This window comes from Argopecten irradians, chromosome 1 (assembly GCF_041381155.1).
Source record: "Argopecten irradians isolate NY chromosome 1, Ai_NY, whole genome shotgun sequence".
NCBI classification, from domain to species: domain Eukaryota; kingdom Metazoa; phylum Mollusca; class Bivalvia; order Pectinida; family Pectinidae; genus Argopecten; species Argopecten irradians.
Window position 1 is genome coordinate 41,555,527 of NC_091134.1, and position 16,211 is coordinate 41,571,737.

The following is a 16,211-nucleotide window of genomic DNA, read 5'->3' on the forward strand; positions in this document are numbered from 1 at the left end:
ATTATGTTTAGGAAGATTATCATGTTTTTAGTTATAAAGGAAATCTGGCGGAAACAATCAGAAAAAATGTTTATACTTAACCTAATCAACACGAAGGTGATACTTAGAAATATCATTTGTAGTATCACCCAGTTACTACTGGTCGAATTGGACAATACGATTATTGTTTTATTAACATTAATTCCTCTTTCAAGAATAATTAATGTTTTATTTTTTTAAAATTAATGTTGAAATGTTCAAGTAATAGTTGTATTTCTGTATTTCTGTATATGCTCTTTGTACCCATGTCAAATCTCTTCAAAAATAATAATAAATAAATCAAATAAAAAGAAATTTGTATTTCAATATTTAGACTTAACCATTAGCTGGTGGACGGTTTTTCATTTCAAGTAGTAAAAATATTGATTATTCCCAAGCGTACTGATCGTAGATAACAAATCAAAGTATTCTACAATTATAGAAAGGAATTTGCTGCAATGCCGAGAATAAAAATTAATGTGTTATCAATTCGATCATTATTTGACCGTGTTACATAAATCCAAAGCTCCTTCGGTGGATACCTTTTCTAGCTAGATTTATACTTCTACAGCTAGTGAAAAGTAAATCAACACATTCGGACATCAAATAGAGTTGGCTTATAAATATGAATAATCTTCCTACTCCCTAACCCTTTGCTTGAAGAAATCATTGTCATAAATCATAGTATGTATGGAATAGTTGCATGTGCCATAGAAGATTGACCTCATCAATAAATTGTAAACTTATCAGTCCGAGTGTTTTAAAGACTTTATGTGACATATAGTATTAGGAATCCTGTGTCAGACCTGGCAGACCAAAGTAGGCAATTAGACATCCTAATAAAGATGGATGACAAAAAACCGTAAAACAAGTCGTGAACACCCTGGCATCTATCGTAGTAGGACAAGGAGAATCGATATGTAGTCTATAAAGACAGAACCGTACTGTCGAGACTGACAGCGCCGACTGGTGGCTTTGGGTAAACACCTACATAAGCCCCTCAAGTATTCTTATGTAGTAATTAAGTCCACCGATAACATTAGTTACAATATCTACCTCACGGCTAAGCTAATAAAGATGTGGTTCATATTTCCCTCCCTTAAAGTACACACAAGTCTTCCTCATTTTCATTAATAGCCAAAAACACTTGAAAGAAGAAATTTGTATATCTCCATAATAACGAGATATTTTATATTGTTAAAGATCGACAAAATTTAAGGTGAGCTGTTTTTCAAATTGAAAGTTAAAATCCCACAAAAAGGAAACAAAATCATCTTTAAACTACATTTATACAAAGTTAGTTTATTAGTTTTGCTCTGTATTTTTGAACATTTATGATCAAAGCGATGGTTTGCCTAAAGCCCGATTTCACGCATACAAGGCAAATACTGACATGGATAACAGATGGTCTCTGTTTGGTCAGATTCCCGTCCTTTTAACAGTCAGGGTCATGGCCTTCCATGTATATGACTTACTATTTCGATACACTAGTTTATTACTATAAATGTTAATGTATATCTTACATTGGATGTATTGTATAAAAATACCCGTTATATTGCGAGTGTGTAAACCAAGATGATATATTTTCTCACATTAGAAATCAGTGAAAACCATCCACCTGCAGCTTGTTTCCGTCTTAGCACATTTTAAAAATTATATGGCTTGTGGAAATGTATATTAATATGATAGTGACATGGTGTACTTGCGAGTGCCATGTAGTATCTTTCATAGAAATCAAAATAATGACGGCACAATCGATACCTTTGCGCAAGGGAAATAACTCTGTACTTTGCAAAGACGTAATGGAATTGTCTAGGTTGACTATATGAGTCTCTATATTGTATCAAGAGTCGTAGGGATTGTGGTGGGAGTCTAGAATATTTACCGACCTAAATGAAATCTCCTGTTGAGTCGTGCTGACTGATAGTTAGGTCAGTTGTAAAATTAAGGGTTGCTTTGTCCATCGAGGTCAGGTCTAAATGTCGAGTAATTAGCCCCAGACGTCATCGATTTGTTATGAGTGATGAAATGATATATCATACCGTCAAGTTGTTGGACCAACTAAATACAGCACGGTCTGTCCGGTGTAAACATCACACGCTAGACGAAACGGCAATTCCAACTGAACATGGTAGAAAATCGAGAGTAACATTTAACCAGTCATCTTATAAATGGAATGCGTTCTCTTCGATATTGAACTTATTTGTATATTTCAAAGCTAAAATTGATAAAATCTTTTCTTAACATGTCCTTGTACTTGTCTTGTACATGTACCTCTAGGATTAGAGGAGTTTAAAAAGAAATGCACTGTATATCGTTCTGAAATGGGGGTGGTTGGGTTGGATGGTTGTTCGTTATCGCCCAATTTTCTCATGTTTACGTTATATAGGGCGTACACATTACATATGTGTAAAAGACTGTAGGATTTTCTTTTTTCTGACGTCTTCCTATTAACTGTCCCACTTTCCCCCTCTTAGTTGAACTTCAATTTGAGAAAGGAGTTGAGTTATATTCACTTGTAGAGGCACACCAAATGATTGTTATACAAATGTTTGCTCGTGTTCTTCATTCACCAGAATAAAAAAAAGGATTTGTTGCTTCAGTATCTTTGACAGCACTATAAATGGACAAGGAGCTACATCATTACTATATTACCACAGCCTCCCAAAAATGGTATGCATTGACCACGTGATACATAGGGCATGCGAGGGAAGTCACCAGCAAGGAGATACGATAGTGATAGGATGTCAAGCGATATAATACTATACCAATGGAACTTCTCCAAACTCATGCTGACACAACACAATGAGGTAAGAGCACAGAAAGAGTACACAGCACCATTTTCTTTTTATATACCAGCCTTGTATCCCTTGTATAGACATGTGCGCCAATTATTTTTGATTACACAGAAAACGTTAATAAACACTGGAAAATTGGTATTCTTATCGTGTTTTCCAGAACAACGTAGGCGGTGAAAAGCGAAAGTGGCTGCTAATTCTAAGGTTGACATTTACCGTTTTTTGTGTCCCATTGCACCACCTAATCTTCTTACATGTTTACCTACCATATTTCTCACATCCTAATTTGGCATCGGAAGCCGTTCACCTGAACCTAAGAACCGGTCTCTGTAGCCTAGAGGAAGTACAGACATTCTAAAAGAAACATTCTGCCGGGACATTCTTGATCCTTTGATATTTTAGGATCAGGTTTTGGTATAACGTGTTTTAAATGGAAATTTTGTTTTCTTAGCAGATGTATCGTTGTTAAACGTCACGTGGTTGTTAAAAGTTCCTAAAAATAAAAAAAGTTTGTGGTATCAAAGACAGCCATTTGGTGTCGTTAGGTTAATGATTAAGTAGGTTTGTATAAGATTGTTATTGTATTATCTTTTAGTACTGACTGTGGCGGTCCAAACAATTACAGCTGGAAGGTCAAAATTGCAATGTCAAATACATTAACTATTATTATACCTCATTTTCATTTAAAATGTTCTTATTGTATTAAACTGGATACATATCTAACATTGAATAAGTTAGATATTTCACCGTAATTGGAAGAAAGTTGAGGGGAAGTGGACGTCGCATGCAACGTCAACTAACAATTGCAACCTTGTTGCTTATTTTTTACGACAAAGATGCTACAACAAATGTCTATGCAATGTATCGTCAGGGCATGATGTTGATATGTCATTGACGGCAGTCCGACGGATTTTAAGCAAAGTTGTTAGGGAAGATTTAGATTGCTTGTTGATAATGGATGTAACAGATTCAAGGATGTATCATTATTTAATTTTGTTTGGTTTAATACCATAATTTTGCCCCACTGTGGTGGCAAAACATCTAGAATTGTCTCCATGAAAAGAGTTATTTTCTCTCTTCGCCCTCGAGAAAATAACAACACTTTACGGGGAGACAAATCTAGATGTATCCCTCCATAGACGGCCATAATTGTATACTTCATCACCCATACTAAAGAGTGTACAGCTTGTAGACCATAATATAAAACACATATGTATCATTTGCGGATATCTAAAAACAGCTTTTTTAATGTTGCATCGTTATAACGTTATTGTGAATCTCAATATTGCCACTATATACATTTAATTTCATGTGAGCATCTTATAAATCTGTACGACCATGAAGAGTTGCCTTTGATGAGAGTAGTCATTGTCTGTAATCAATGATTCATTCGATTATAGCATGGACATTAACACATGTGATATTAATTACATGACAACATTGATATTTCCCAAACACAATGACAAACTTTATAATAAGATTGAACGCTATGGTTTGATGTAAGTGTTTTCCTGTACCGTAGTTTATGTTTGTCTGTCATGGTCTATTTGATATAACGACATAACAGCTCGTCCAACTCGACATATTCTTATACTCTCAGACGCCGTCTTGTGTAGGATTTATGCGTGTTTAAAGTGGCAGGTTGATATGCTGGCTAGGGTACGATCCAGAGGACCTTGCGATGAAACCATTAGTGAGATACATGGCGCTTAGAACTACACAACGGTAGACAGATACGCCAACCTGAAGATATCAGTATAGAATTACATAACATGGAAATAAGTAATGAATCCAGCTTATCTGGAAAGATTCTATCCAGCAGTCACCTGCAGATTGATGCTCAAACCTTAAAACATTTCAAGGATATTGTCTTACTTCGAAATCTAAGGAAACTTTCTCTGTGTACAATGTGATGCGTGTGTGAATATCTGTATGTTTTGGGAGGCTGCGGTATATTCGTGCAATGTCGATTGGAAATAAACGGCTTGTGAATTTAGCGTTCATATTATTTTGTCTTAGTTATGATATTTTTGATGAGTGTGAACTTTTTAACGAATATTTATATCATTACGAATCAAATTAAACGTAATAAATAGAAATAAAGTATAGAGAGAAAGTTTAAGAACCAGGTGCCCCAAAAGAGTTAGTTAATGAAATGGATTTATTTTGTTACGAATGAGAGATGAAACGGTGTATCCGGACAAAAGCCGTCAATATACCCGGCATGTCTGGCATGTCCTCCACGTGGGTGTCGAACTTGACGTTGGGGAGCCTACCTTATATCGGAGGAAACGGTGAAGTTTTTATAAAGGTACATATGCCATTCAACTTGTTTTCTATTATTGACATTTACAAAATTGATTTTTGAACTATTTGTACACTATCTGTTAAACTAATCAATGTCATGAAATTATTTATTTACGCTTCAAGACACGAAAGTTAACATTACAAAAACATTGGTTGGCTGGTGTTTTGGTTAGCTTGACTTCATATTAACAGTGTCTTTTGTATGCGGCGTGCTACGAGTGTCAAGTACGTGACGTGTGTTTTGAATGACTTTAATTTGAGTCTCCTTGCAATAGAGGAACTCAGTATTATATCAATGAAAAATGCCACCGTAGACACCAAACAAGCACATCCCATCTGGTCACATTATACTAACAACTGGGGAACCAGTCGTCCCACTCTCTTAATGTTGATCGTTGAGCTGGAGCAGGGACTACCACTTTTATATACTTAAGTGTGTTACGGCTTGTGACAGACATGGGCGAACGCTCAACTGAAGTTTAAACTTGAGGCGGTGTCAAAGGAGACGTTTGAACGAAAAATTCCAGTAGGGACACGAGAAACACAAATGATGTACAGAACACACACTTCTCTTCGAAATCAAGAGTGTTGACAAGTTTGCCCTAAAATATTTGCTTGATATATATTTGCTATGTTCTTATTCACTGCAAGATACATGTACTGGCATTCTGCCCAAAACTGGTTGGCTGGTACATTATTTATAGATGTAAAACTACCACCTACTGTAGGTATCTATTGCGTCATTACTGCTCAGCAATTCGGTAATTTACACCAATGTCCATATAAAGCGATAACTTATAAATTGTTTAGACAAATCTGATGAAGAATGACACTTTAAGGTAATTATAAACTATACTCACATTAACTATTACGCTCGGTATCATCTCTGTTTATATGAATGATACAATAACCCGTAGGACCTGCAGAATGGATTATTTAATGGTCTATACTTGACAAAATTAATCTCCAAGTAAAACATAAAGTTGATAACACAGGTTAAAAAACATCAACAGTATTTATCTTTTTTATTTTGTCATGAACATTTAAGAAATCCAAAACTTACACGAAAGATAAATTACAGTATTCAAAAACAATTCGTGAAATGCTTAATTTTAATTGTGCGTCCTTCTGAGGAAAAAACCACTTATTTTACACACGCATCCCCTTATAATCTCTGCCATATATAATGCATCGTTAATCTGAAATGTGTGGGTGTATCTATATGTTCCAGAGTTAAACTATGTATTTACATGAAGTAAAATAGAAATTCCGTGTAGTTCTTCCATTTAATTTCATTTAAAATCCGCGTTTTATTTTATTTTATAACTTCTAGGAAAACAAACAGTTATTTTTAGATCCTTCCGAAATCAGACTAGGTACAGTATTATCACCTTTAATTGAATCAATTTGAGTTTATACGGGATTAATTCTCCCTATGTGCTAGTTAAGAGAGCAACGACATCCACATGGAATGTCCCGATGACATTTTTATTGTCTATATCTAATTATAGATTTCGATTAACTTGTCTATGGCTACTAGAGTTCGTTGCCCTTCACTAATTGAGTTTTGATCCTAAGTTCGTCCCTTGTCTTCTATAACGGAAGAGTCAATTGATGATGGTCACCAGCAGGTGTTGGTATCCTAAAAAGGGCAGGGGTGGTCAGTGTTAATGGTCTAATTACTTTTTCCTGTTCTGTCCCAGCTAATACCATTATCTGTGCCACGTGCCGCAATAAGACTTATTGCCCGTTATTAGAGCTGACCAGACCTACTTGTGGACGGACATTTCGTATAAGCGTAATGGCCATCTATTGGTAAGTGACCAGAGTATCATCATTATATTTCATTCAGTAATGTTTGTGGTAATTGCGGTCTATAATGTCTCAATGTTAATTACAATATATCGTATTCATCCGTAACTAGATTAAGAGTTTCGCAAAGAAACGCCCTTAACAATTAAACACTAACGCATTTTATAAATTTCCTTATTTTTACCATATGTTAGCACCATTATAGTATTTCATGTCTAAACTCTTTAATGCAAGAGAATTAAATCGAGAGCCTCTGATGAATGTACGCTTAATGCCCGGGATTGTCAGTGAACAACAAAAATCGCGAAATCGTCGCGGAAAGCAGACATACTTTCGATGCAATTCGTGACGGCGCATACAGCAGACATAGTCGGCACAAGATCTAAACAATCAAGTTACAGAATAGAGATTTCACGACTGTCGTGTTGTCAATGCTGAACACAGAACCATCCTTGATAAGTATATTTGGTGTTAATTGTCTTTTCCATACCATATCCTGCAACAAGTGCTGCGGACACACGCTGGCCACTGTTATAAAGCATTAAAACGTTGTATAGCATCCTCCTGCCAGACGCGTTATGGATTGGAGCCCCACAATTGTCCCTAAACAGGTACCGTTATACAAAAGTGAGACATGAACGATGAACACACGGTTCGAGTGAGGGAATTAGTCTGAGAAGGTATAATGCTATTGTATTATCATGGCTAAGGTATATAGATAAAAAGTTAAAGGCTTGGTCATCACGTAGCCGCCGGGGAATTGAAACAATACTGACAATTTCTTTGTGAAGCGTTGTCATGGTAACCATCCTATATCTTGACTGATCAAATATCTTTATCAACCAGTGGACATTACACAATGTGGCACCACACTTAGATAGGATACAATATCCTCATCTTATACATTATGTATCAAAATGCTGTGTAGACAGTTTTTGAGTATGGAAAAAAAAGTTGGTGCTTTTGTCTAAGTTCCGAGATGAAGGGTAAAGATACAACTCGAGAACATTTTAATGAAAGGTAGAAATGATTAGTTATAGCCAAAGAAAGAAGTCCATGGTAACAGAAAAAAAAATATTAAAAAAACGTGAAGGCCTCCATTTTTAGTCACAATCAGAACACTAGCCAAACATATACAGACAATTGTTGGTGCTTATTTAAACGTTTCTGGAGTTTTAGCCCTGACCAGTTACTTATTTAATTTCACAGAATTTATTGGGAATTGAAAAAACAACATATAACATATATATATATAAAAGGAACATTTAAAAAGACACATCAAAGAACATAACGAAGAATAATTAGACAAAAAGAAAAGCAGAACAAAAGCAAAACGTAGACGAACGGACATAAAAGAACCAAAGAACGTTAAACAAAAAACAAAACATAATTCCGAAGATAAATAACATAAAAATCAACTGTTATACATACAAAGTAGTGAAACAATGAAAAACAATTAAATGAAAAGTACATTTAAAACAAAACAGCATAGACAATGGAATCAAACGTAAAAGGGATCGTATGACAATTATCTGCTGCTGTTCGAAGCCTACGATGTAAAAGATCTGTTTATGTCATATAGGAAGCATGGCTGTTTAAACAAAGACGCCATCGGTATCCCCAGGCGGGCATCAGTGCAGTACAGGATTCAAGACTGCGGAGACGGTGTGACACAACATTACTTTAGATTTAATTGTTCAACAAGCTATTCTCAGCACGTCCGATAAATTTGTTGTGTTCATGCATTGTAAAGAGAAAATCGAATTTACCATTTGAAATGGCTAGACAAAAAGTGCAAACCTGATAAACACGTGAATTTTGTGAGTTGAAAGTAAACTGTAAACAAGAACATACATATCGGAAGTCGGTCAGCATTTCAAATGCATCTGGGTGTAATGACTTTCGATTTGATAATGTATTTGCCGATGTTATGATTGGCATTTATGGCGCACTTCGAATTCGGTCCTACCTAACAGAAAGAAAACTGCAGATAAGTCTCTGGTCATATTATTTCTTGCACTCGATATAGAATCCTTCTGCTTCAGTATATTTATGATCACCATCATAATGTTGATACAATTGAGAGTTAGAAGTGTACGCCAATGAAATATTAAAAACCTGAATAACATGTTATATTTCTAAGCCCGTACAGTGGGCAACTACAGTAAAACCCCTCTAACTCGAACCCGGATTCCTCGAATACCCCCTATTCGTCGAACTGGTCGAACAACAAAACCCCGGATCGACCGTGTCCCTATATCGATCTGGTCGAACAACAAAACCCCGGATAGCTCGAACAGCTATTCGTCGAATACCCCTTATTCCTCGAACAGAAATATATCACTGTTTGAGCAAATACATAGTATGTACCCATGCATTCGTCGAACAGGTGTTCGGCCCTTGATAATTGTTTACCTGTGTCACACCTGACTGCACCGACCGTCATGGATAATACCTCAAGACCTGTGTTTATACAAGTGTCGTATCAAGTCTTTCGGTAATTAATGGATTAACAGTGTCAGTATTACCTACCTTCACGATCGCCAGTCGTTGTTTGATGCAAACTTTATTTGAATATTTCAGAAAAGGCATTAAATAATCGATGTTTCTCTCGTAATAATCTTCACTAAATACGAAAAATAGAAAGTACGCATTGTGAAATGACAAAAGAGTTGGAAGAAATCGCTGACGTCCGACTTCCTGTATAAGTTCAATATTTTTTTTTAAATTTCTGTGTTCTTTTTCCAAAAGACATAAACGATACCAAAATTTGATAGTGCTAAGTACAAATCACATTGACCCATGTTCGATTTTATCAGTGCGTTCCGTATCTTTCCCCGCATATTGTATTTTCGTAACTTTCTTCGTGAACACGTGTAACCTAACGCTTTTACAAGGTAGACATAGGTATCGTTGTTTGTTCGTAACTATGCTGGTTAATAACTTTATAGTGTGTATTTATTTTGTAAATGTGTTAAATGATTTTTGTTAATTAAATCATCGAAATTGTACACATTGCCTGTTTTAACCAATATGGTACCACGTTTGACGATCGTTTACATTTGATTTACTTTGTCGTCAGTATTTTCAAACCCTCATTTTATGTAATACATATTTTTTTCAACTTGATATTGCTATCAAAAACACTTTCATAAAAAATCCAAAATGCTGAAATTACGGTAATTAAAATGTCATTGCAATGTATTGTTTGTCTTAGGGAGACCGGACATTTTGACTGTCAACGGTCGATCATGACCAACCTCGGATGAGTCGAATACCCTGTATTCCTCGAATTATTGATATGGTCCCCTGCTGTTCGAGTTATAGGGGTTTTACTGTATAGTCTGAAGGCATCAAGGTTATCCGTGGTGTAGTCCCGGTTGATTTCACCAATATCCTTCTAAGCTGATTCAGGTTTTATATGATAACGTTGATATTTTTGATAAAATATTTAAAAAGCTTTAGACAGCCTCCCATATGGCTAAGCCAGAAACAGCGTTCTTCATAAAGATGAATAAAGAGATCCGATATGCATATTTGTGCTTTTTAGTCATTGACATATATGATAACAAAAACTGAGGGAAAAGTCGATCACTGTCGTTGTGATAGAACTCGAAATGTGACAGACATTCTACATATTTATGTACATGTGCATATCTATTCATTATAGTTTTAAGCAAATATATTAAGAACTCATATGAGTCTATGTGTAAGTTTTTAACCTGCGCATGGACTATAACATAGTGGTTTATCGGATGTCAGACCGTTTGCCAAATGTAACATGCATAGTCCAGAGAGTACAACGGAGTGATCTACCACCAACGGAAAGGGTGACAATATTCAACGTTGCTTAACTTTGTTTGATTAATGTTAGTCCTATTAACATCCAGGGTCATGTAAGTACAGCCTCCCGTGTATGCGGTGTTAAATTGTTACATACACGAAGACCCGACATTCAAACGAAGTCACAAAAGTTTGCTTTCGTTTAGTTTTGATTGGTCATCAAAGTAAACTTTTGTGACTTCAGTTGAATGTCGTGTATTCTTGCAGCCTTGATAACCAAACCTTTTTGACTTCGGTTGAAAGTAGTGTCTTTATGCATGTAACAATTCAGTTTCCCTTCAAATCATGCAGTTTGAAATGTCACAACACCAATACGTAAGACATTAAAACTTTGAAACCATACGTCTGATTAATTTCGTAGAATGATTAAAAGTTTGCATTTCCAATAGTTGATTGCTTGCATGTTGACATTGAATCGAGAGGTTTTAACCTCAGTATTGCTAAAAAGACATATTTCATCGGCGAGAATGCTATCGGAAAGATAAATGTTATTGAATCAGACATTCGTAGTGAAATAAAGCACCGGGATCGTATCCCTAGTGATTTCTCTGTATTATTCATAAGACAGTTAATGGCTTTTACCGTTAATTTACCGTGTACTTATAATTCATATTGACAGAGGGTCGTCATTTTCCTCCATTTATAACAACTACTGGTTGTATAATTAATCTGAAACTGAGGCGCTGGTTTATCTCTCTGCAAAGCCATCCAATCAAGTTTAAGTGGTAAAGGGTTAATTAGTTGGTGTGAATTGATGTTTTGTGGTGTATTGGTAATGCGGCTGTTGCACTGCAATATATCCCCTTTAAAAAGCGATCTACTTGATGCATCATGTATCGGAGCACGTCAGATCAATAACCAAGGTTTCATACAAGTAAAACTTATTTGGTTGCATCATTGCTCGAACCGAGTCTAAAAGCATGTGTAAAAGCAGATGAGCGAAGAATATCATTTTTCGATCATTTTTATTGTCTATTGCCATACATGGTGTTGCAAAGTCGTCATTAGCATTGGAATAGAAATTGCATATTGAAATTTTACATCATGATAAAATGTAATCTCCTTCGTTTATGTGCTAATCTATAGTGATGTTATTCAATTTAAATCAAGATGAGGCCAGTAGTTTAAAGCAGACGGAACTTCCGGTAGCAAACAGTTGAACAAATTATCAGTTTTATCACGCATATCAGCAACTAAGTTCATTTCCGATAAATGGAAATCAAACTCGAGCAGCGGTTAATATATATCCCTTTTTGCTACTAACCGGAAGCGGATGTAGCATGTTCTTTCTTCATTTCTTGTCGCCGACACCTAAACATCTCATGCTTAATCAACCAGTAACATTGTCTCTCGGTTAATTGTGGATTCTGCTTTGGGGGTCGACAAGGAGAACTTTTTATGTGGCGTAGTAGACAGTTAATGACAAATGTAGTTTGATCGATTGGGAGACCCGCCCACACTGCTTTACCTAGCCTTTTAAGTGACATTATGCGGCTCTGTCACAGTTAGGCACAACCGCTACATTGACAGTATTTGATCAATAATTCACCAGGTAGTATCGGAAACAAGCGGCGATGATGGTTGGGGCAAGGTAAAGATACTTGAACGTTGGTAAATATTGACAATACTTCAGGGACTGTGTGTGTTTTAGGCACGGTTACCGTTTACATTACTTAAGGAGGAAGGTATTGATGTTAAAAGTCACGTAAATATTTAATAATTAGTGTGAAAAGGGGCCGCCATTAGAAACAAACCGCTGTGACCAATACGTGTAATCGTTCATGTACAGCAAATTTTAACATTTTAAATATTTTATTTTCCGACAAAAACAAATAGGTCGTTTGGTTCAGTCCATGTGTGTTTAGATATTATTCACAACTTTCGGCAGGTAAGTTGGAACTCTTGGGAATGAATGCCGAATTTTGGCCAAAATATGGCGTCAATTTTAAGTCATCCAATATAATAAATACGCAACCAAACATCCTATCAGAAATTTTAGGAGTATAATAAGAATAGCTAATTTCGTGATGGCATGTTCGACAAATACGCTAGATTCTCTACACACAACATTCAAAGTCTTTCTACACCTAAAATTTCAGGTAGAATATTTGGTTGTTAACTTACCTAACGTCCTATTACTAGAAATTAATGGTTATGGTGGTTAAAGGTGAAGTGTGAGCAGAATTTGTATGTCTTATGGGGTACGGTATGCTCGTGTGGTGTCTTCGTGTGATAGAGAAACTCTTGCCCAAAACCTTTTGACTGGCATGTCTTGGCAAGGGGAGGGAATGTTCAAGGCTCGTACTGTGATCCTATGGATATAAGTAAAATGGAGTGAAAGCAAACATTGAAAATAAAGAAGAGAGAGAGAGAGAGAGTAATTTAAAACAATAGTTAGTCGACATTTCATGATTGTGATAGAAAACTGAAATGGTCTTATTTTTCCTTTCTTCCTAACGTTTTTCTCTTGACATGCTTCAGGTTTAGTCTTGATTGAAATGAGCGTTGAAGCTAAACTTCAGTGCGAAATTATTTCCAATCACCAAAAGGAAATTGCAGTTGTTGTACCTGTTTAATTCATTCTATGTATCATGTATATATCATGACAAATTTATTTACATTTCATTTTTTATTTGAAAATCTACAGTGCTCAATGATACATTTTAACTAATTGTTCTCCCTTTTTATGGTTTATGATCTTTGTCCTTTCAATGAGTCTGAGTTATAAAGTTTTGGTATAATGCAATATTTTGTAACATTTTTCTTACATATTATTCTTTAATGTTTTTCATACATATGCCCAATAGCCTTTGGCCGCCACAGCACAACTACCAAATACATGAATTGAACTTGAAGCGCCTAGAGATCGACGGCTAAAGACATTGACTATTAATTCACAAGAGGCCTTATTAATCTCGTATCTACCAAATGCATAACTATAGATAACACCAAACGGGTTCAATCTGATTATTTGGCACAAATCAAATAAGACTATGGTCGGCTCTAGAACACCTTATATGAATCTATGTTTATAACGTCATATCTGAAATAACGACATGTGTTTACTGCTAACGGAATGTTCTGTACTCATTAGCATCATCAATATTTCACGTACCAGTGCATGTAGGTTCATTAAAGCATTCTTTATTGCGCAAGCGTTGACCTGGTCACAGTCGTCTCACAGACATCGGATGAACCAAAACTTGGAAATCCACCAATGAATTATTAGTGTGTAGAATCAGAGAAAGAGTCGGTATGTGGACAACCATTGTACATATAGATAACCGCTGCCAACAATAACCCTTGATGGAAGTCATTGATCGGATGACGAAGTATCCATATGAAACGTCCCTAGGGCTGCTGGCATCCATATGGCCATACATGGCATCACATGACGATGATATCACGGGAATTAAGTGTACCCATACTATTGATAGTTTAAGGATTTGTGTATACAGTACAAAACATATCAATGACAATAATAATCAAAATGACGTTTTATCGTGTGATCTGCCGAGTTTGCAAAATGTTTATTTTTCACATTCGCGGTAAACTGTCAATACGTAAACATAGAATTAAAGTTAACGTGCCTGTTGCGTAAACTTGTTTTTGAATAGCCAAATGCATTGTTATGCCATAAACATGCCCAACACGAGAAAGACACGCATACATAATTTATAAATGTAACATGTGTGTGTGTGTGTGTGTGTGCAGAACACGCGTACCTAACATGTATGTGTGCAGAACACGCGTACCTGACATGCAGAGAGTGTATGGTTATCTAAGATCCCGGTTAGTCTGCTTGCACTACTTATTAAATGTATACCCGTGTGTTTAACACACGTGTTGATTACACAATTGCCTAGTGTACATGTACCTGTATCTGGACCAAACACATGAATGAGAGGTCCCGTGGGGTTAACGTACAAACGATCAATACAATTAAATACAGATGTCATGTTCATTCGCGTCGTAAAATTGACGTAGGCTAGAGAGAAGTACTATTAAATATTAAGCACATTCTGTGTTTGCAGGTATAGAAGCATATCCACAGGAATATCTAACCAGAATTCTGTAATTCATATTACAAAAATGTCACCGTGTTTCGTCATTTGCACAAATATTTTGCAAATGGTTGACTCATAAGTGAGTAATAAGATGTCATATATAGGTAACCTGTAAATGTATAGAATAGGTCTATAATGATAACAATACCGTATTGGCAGTATCTTGTTATAAGAAAAACCGTCGACTACAAAACAATGCAGGTGCGAACTAGTGACGGGATAAGAATTATTATCGTCCTACGACGAAATGGATCGTACGAATATCCATGTTCTCGTAACACGAACACATGCAACACACACGTGCAAACACATGTCCACGCATACACATATTCTTACCTTTTCCTGGAAATATTATTCCTATTCTCTTCCAAACTTCCGACCTTCGGAATCTATGACTTGTAAGACTCTGCCTTAGTTCACATAGTAATAATCCTTAGTCCCAATGTCTTGTGGTTTCCGAAAGCGATAAGCAGTACACAAGCCAGCAGTCTGCTTCCTAAAGCGTCTAATTCTACCAAACAGGATCCGAGCCTGCTACACTTCGGCTTCAGATTGGATCGATATCGCGCGGAGATCTCCGAGCCTCTCGTCGGCTCCAGCTCTAGTCACTGATGCTGAGAGTTTTAGGTCTTGTGAGACGGTTGATTCACCAAGTTGGTGTTTGTTATTGTATCATAAATCTTGGAGATCTATCAATTCTTATATTATTTAAATGCTGGTGTAACGTTTCGGCAACATTCGCCACAAATCCATTCGTACCTGCTTGATGTATCTTTCGGTGTTAACATAACGTATTATGTAATACATTTGGCTGGTAAGAAGGTTGCAGTAAAAATAATTGAATTTGTGAAGTCAATGATGGAGACATGGCCCAATATTTACTTTGACAGCTATTCCTTATTGTGCTTAACATGTACCATTTCTTGTGACAGCACACACAATGAAATCACCAGAGAATTTTATAAAAGGGTTTTGGCTTCCATAAACAATTTCTAAAATTTTAATGTATTCAGATTGTATATTTCAAGAACTACCGCGGAAGCTAGCTGCCGGTAAAGGTATTAAATTTTACCAGCTGATGCCTGATCGTAAAGGAGACTAAATGTGGGATTTTATAGTTTATATTTTCCCCAAGTGACCTCCCTTAACACGTCTCATTAGTTGCTATATATATAGCTTTCGCCTCTGAGAGAATGGTTCATGTTTTCCCTTGGCTAATATAAATAGTAATTAATATAAATGGTATCTTCAGCTCCATCCTCGATACTCCAGGGGTTACTATCACTGACGTTATATCCATCCCTGAACTATCTCATTGTAAAACTTGAGGCAAAAGAACAGATCAGGTATTTTAGTCCTTAGATGA

The 16,211-nt window shown here is 36.0% G+C and overlaps 1 protein-coding gene across 1 annotated transcript in view; it reads right to left on the reverse strand.

Moving 5' to 3' along the window:
* The window catches only part of LOC138328241 (synaptotagmin-12-like), a 43,442-nt gene extending 28,080 nt beyond the window's left edge, over window positions 1-15,362 (reverse strand). The window contains exon 1 of the mRNA XM_069274959.1: window positions 15,182-15,362. The gene's annotated coding sequence lies outside the window, so the exon portion shown is untranslated. The remainder of the gene's footprint in view (window positions 1-15,181) is intronic.
* Window positions 15,363-16,211: the final 849 nt, after the last annotated feature.